At 62.6% G+C, this 5,000-nt stretch overlaps 1 non-coding gene across 1 annotated transcript; it reads right to left on the reverse strand.

Moving 5' to 3' along the window:
• Positions 1–1,257: 1,257 nt before the first annotated feature.
• On the reverse strand, positions 1,258–1,376 carry LOC142006395 (5S ribosomal RNA). The gene has a single exon (XR_012643486.1). It is a non-coding gene; the product is annotated as a 5S ribosomal RNA (ribosomal RNA).
• Between the last annotated feature and the right edge of the window lie 3,624 nt (positions 1,377–5,000).

Genomic DNA, 5,000 nt, shown 5'->3' on the forward strand with positions numbered 1-5,000 from the left:
CGGGCACCAGGTCAACCTCCGCTGCTTTCAGCGGGGGTTGACCTGGTGGCCGATTCCCTCTCCGGGCACCAGGTCAACCTCCGCTGCTTTCAGCGGGGGTTGACCTGGTGGCCGATTCCCTCCCCGGGCACCAGGTCAACCTCCGCTGCTTTCAGCGGGGGTTGACCTGGTGGCCGATTCGCTCCCCGGGCACCAGGTCAACCTCCGCTGCTTTCAGCGGGGGTTGACCTGGTGGCCGATTCCCTCCCCGGGCACCAGGTCAACCTCCGCTGCTTTCAGCGGGGGTTGACCTGGTGGCCCATTCGCTCCCCGGGCACCAGGTCAACCTCCGCTGCTTTCAGCGGGGGTTGACCTGGTGGCCCATTCGCTCCCCGGGCACCAGGTCAACCGCACCCTTTTTCGGCCGCCTTCGCCTCCAAATTTTTCCCCCCGTTTCCTTGCCCACTCCTCGGTCACTTCATACGCCCTCCCCCTTACATCCACCGTACGCAACACCTCCACCGGGCTTAATAGTCCACAACCGAGACCCAGGGCCTTCCCCGCTCTCAACAACCTCCACCCACGGTCCCCCTCCACCGGGCTTAATAGTCCACAACCGGGACCCAGGGCCTTCCCCGCTCTCAACAACCTCCACCCACGGTCCCCCTCCACCGGGCTTAATAGTCCACAACCGGGACCCAGGGCCTTCCCCGCTCTCAACAACCTCCACCCACGGTCCCCCTCCACCGGGCTTAATAGTCCACAACCGAGACCCAGGGCCTTCCCCGCTCTCAACAACCTCCACCCACGGTCCCCCTCCACCGGGCTTAATAGTCCACAACCGGGACCCAGGGCCTTCCCCGCTCTCAACAACCTCCACCCACGGTCCCCCAAGACGCACGTTCCAAGCCTTAACCCTCAGACCATCCACCCCCCGGGGGGGACCCCACACCCACCTGACCCCAACTCACTCCCACCAAAAACACCACCACCGCCACCGCCTCAACGGCCTGCCCAACCCAGCACTCCCACACACACACCTGCCCCACCAACGCTCCACACACGCTTTCTTCCCTCTCCCCGACCCGACCCAAGCCATCGCACCGCACCGGGTGAGGGCCTTAGCTTCCTCGCCCGCCCCCCCGCCCCCGACACGCAGGCAGGCAGAGGGAAAGGCCTCAGCGCCCCCCAGGACCGTCGCGCCGCCTTGGCCTCACGGCTTCCCTGCTCCCGCACGGCAGACACACGCCCCGCTCTACCCCCGCTGGGGCCAAAAGCTGCCTACGGCACCTGGGATTCCCAGGCGGTCACCCATCCAGGTACTAGCCAGGCCCGGGACGGTTTACCTTCCGAGATCGGACGAGATCGGGGGCATTCGGTCCGGTATGGCCGTAGGCCCCCGCCTCCCCGGGCTTTAGCGTCAGCAGCCTGGCCTCAGTCAGCCGGGCCCAAACAATTAACCCGGAGGCCGGGCCGAGGGAAAACTTCCTCCGAGCCGGCCCAAGGGGAAGGGAGGACGAGGACGCCGGGCCCGGGAGGTGACAGGACGTGCACGTCAGACCCGGGAAGCTGTGCGCCCCGAGGTTAACCCCCGGGCCGGGGCGGGGAGAGAAAAATGTTCTAAGTCCGGTAGGGACAGCAGGTCAACCCCGGTCCGAGGCGGGGAGAGAAATTTTCCAAGTCCGGCAGGGACAGCAGGTCAACCCCGGCCGCCGTAGCAGAGGTTGACCTGGTGTCCGATTCGCTCCCCGGGCACCAGGTCAACCTCGGGCGCTTTAGCGGAGGTTGACCTGGTGTCCGATTCGCTCCCCGGGCACCAGGTAAACCGTGGCCGCTTTCAGCGGAGGTTGACCTGGTGGCCGATCCCCTCCTCGGGCTCCAAGTCCGGCAGGGACAACAGGTCAACCCCGGTTCCGGGCGGGGAGAGAAAAATTTTCTAAGTCCGGCAGGGACAGCAGGTCAACCCCGGCCGCCGTAGCAGAGGTTGACCTGGTGTCCGATTCGCTCCCCGGGCACCAGGTCAACCTCGGGCGCTTTAGCAGAGGTTGACCTGGTGTCAGATTCGCTCCCCGGGCACCAGGTCAACCTCGGGCGCTTTAGCAGAGGTTGACCTGGTGTCCGATTCGGTCCCCGGGCACCAGGTAAACCGTGGCCGCTTTCAGCGGAGGTTGACCTGGTGGCCGATCCCCTCCTGGGGCTCCAAGTCCGGCAGGGACAGCAGGTCAACCCCGGTCCCAGGCGGGGAGAGAAAAAATTTCTAAGTCCTTCAGGGACAACAGGTCAACCCCGGTTCCGGGCGGGGAGAGAAAAATTTTCTAAGTCCGGCAGGGACAACAGGTCAACCCCGGTTCCGGGCGGGGAGAGAAAAATTTTCTAAGTCCGGCAGGGACAGCAGGTCAACCCCGGCCGCTTCAGCGGAGGTTGACCTGGTGTCCGATTCGGTCCCCGGGCACCAGGTAAACCGTGGCCGCTTTCAGCGGAGGTTGACCTGGTGGCCGATCCCCTCCTCGGGCTCCAAGTCCGGCAGGGACAGCAGGTCAACCCCGGCCGCTTTAGCAGAGGTTGACCTGGTGTCCGATTCGCTCCCCGGGCACCAGGTAAACCGTGGCCGCTTTCAGCGGAGGTTGACCTGGTGGCCGATCCCCTCCTCGGGCTCCAAGTCCGGCAGGGACAGCAGGTCAACCCCGGCCGCTTTAGCAGAGGTTGACCTGGTGTCCGATTCGCTCCCCGGGCACCAGGTAAACCGTGGCCGCTTTCAGCGGAGGTTGACCTGGTGGCCGATCCCCTCCTCGGGCTCCAAGTCCGGCAGGGACAACAGGTCAACCCCGGTCCCAGGCGGGAGAGAAAAATTTTCTAAGTCCGGCAGGGACAACAGGTCAACCCCGGTCCCAGGCTGGAGAGAAAAATTTTCTAAGTCCGGCAGGGAGAACAGGTCAACCCCGGTCCCAGGCGGCAGAGAAAAATTTTCTAAGTCCGGCAGGGACAGCAGGTCAACCCCGGTCCCAGGCTGGAGAGAAAAATTTTCTAAGTCCGGCAGGGACAGCAGGTCAACCCCGGCCGCTTTAGCAGAGGTTGACCTGGTGTCCGATTCGCTCCCCGGGCACCAGGTCAACCTCTGGCGCTTTAGCAGAGGTTGACCTGGTGTCAGATTCGCTCCCCGGGCACCAGGTCAACCTCGGTCGCTTTAGCAGAGGTTGACCTGGTGTCCGATTCGCTCCCCGGGCACCAGGTAAACCGTGGCCGCTTTCAGCGGAGGTTGACCTGGTGGCCGATTCCCTCCTCGGGCTCCAAGTCCGGCAGGGACAGCAGGTCAACCCCGGTCCCAGGCGGGGAGAGAAAAAATTTCTAAGTCCGGCAGGGACAACAGGTCAACCCCGGTCCCAGGCTGGAGAGAAAAATTTTCCAAGTCCGGCAGGGACAGCAGGTCAACCCCGGCCGCTTCAGCTGAGGTTGACCTGGTGTCCGATTCGCTCCCCGGGCACCAGGTAAACCGTGGCCGCTTTCAGCGGAGGTTTACCTGGTGGCCGATCCCCTCCTCGGGCTCCAAGTCCGGCAGGGACAACAGGTCAACCCCGGTCCCAGGCGGGAGAGAAAAATTTTCTAAGTCCGGCAGGGACAACAGGTCAACCCCGGTCCCAGGCTGGAGAGAAAAATTTTCTAAGTCCGGCAGGGACAGCAGGTCAACCCCGGCCGCTTTAGCAGAGGTTGACCTGGTGTCCGATTCGCTCCCCGGGCACCAGGTCAACCTCTGGCGCTTTAGCAGAGGTTGACCTGGTGTCAGATTCGCTCCCCGGGCACCAGGTCAACCTCGGTCGCTTTAGCAGAGGTTGACCTGGTGTCCGATTCGCTCCCCGGGCACCAGGTAAACCGTGGCCGCTTTCAGCGGAGGTTGACCTGGTGGCCGATTCCCTCCTCGGGCTCCAAGTCCGGCAGGGACAGCAGGTCAACCCCGGTCCCAGGCGGGGAGAGAAAAAATTTCTAAGTCCGGCAGGGACAACAGGTCAACCCCGGTCCCAGGCTGGAGAGAAAAATTTTCCAAGTCCGGCAGGGACAGCAGGTCAACCCCGGTCCCAGGCGGGAGAGAAAAATTTTCTAAGTCCGGCAGGGACAACAGGTCAACCCCGGTCCCAGGCGGCAGAGAAAAAATTTCTAAGTCCGGCAGGGACAACAGGTCAACCCCGGTCCCAGGCGGGAGAGAAAAATTTTCTAAGTCCGGCAGGGACAACAGGTCAACCCCGGTCCCAGGCGGCAGAGAAAAAATTTCTAAGTCCGGCAGGGACAACAGGTCAACCCCGGTACCGGGCGGGAGAGAAAAAATTTCTAAGTCCGGCAGGGACAACAGGTCAACCCCGGTCCCAGGCTGGAGAGAAAAAATTTCTAAGTCCGGCAGGGACAACAGGTCAACCCCGGTCCCAGGCGGCAGAGAAAAAATTTCTAAGTCCGGCAGGGACAACAGGTCAACCCCGGTCCCAGGCGGGAGAGAAAAATTTTCTAAGTCCGGCAGGGACAACAGGTCAACCCCGGTCCCAGGCGGGAGAGAAAAATTTTCTAAGTCCGGCAGGGACAACAGGTCAACCCCGGTCCCAGGCGGGAGAGAAAAATTTTCTAAGTCCGGCAGGGACAACAGGTCAACCCCGGTCCCAGGCGGCAGAGAAAAATTTTCTAAGTCCGGCAGGGACAACAGGTCAACCCCGGTCCCAGGCTGGAGAGAAAAAATTTCTAAGTCCGGCAGGGACAACAGGTCAACCCCGGTCCCAGGCGGGAGAGAAAAAATTTCTAAGTCCGGCAGGGACAACAGGTCAACCCCGGTCCCAGGCGGGAGAGAAAAAATTTCTAAGTCCGGCAGGGACAACAGGTCAACCCCGGTCCCGGGCTGGAGAGAAAAATTTTCTAAGTCCGGCAGGGACAACAGGTCAACCCCGGCCGCTTTAGCGGAGGTTGACCTGGTGTCCGATTCGGTCCCCGGACACCAGGTCAACCTCTGGCGCTTTCAGCGAGGTTGACCTGGTGGCCGGCTGAGC

The sequence above is a fragment of the Carettochelys insculpta genome, unplaced genomic scaffold, assembly GCF_033958435.1.
Source record: "Carettochelys insculpta isolate YL-2023 unplaced genomic scaffold, ASM3395843v1 scaffold_0057, whole genome shotgun sequence".
Classification (NCBI taxonomy): domain Eukaryota; kingdom Metazoa; phylum Chordata; order Testudines; family Carettochelyidae; genus Carettochelys; species Carettochelys insculpta.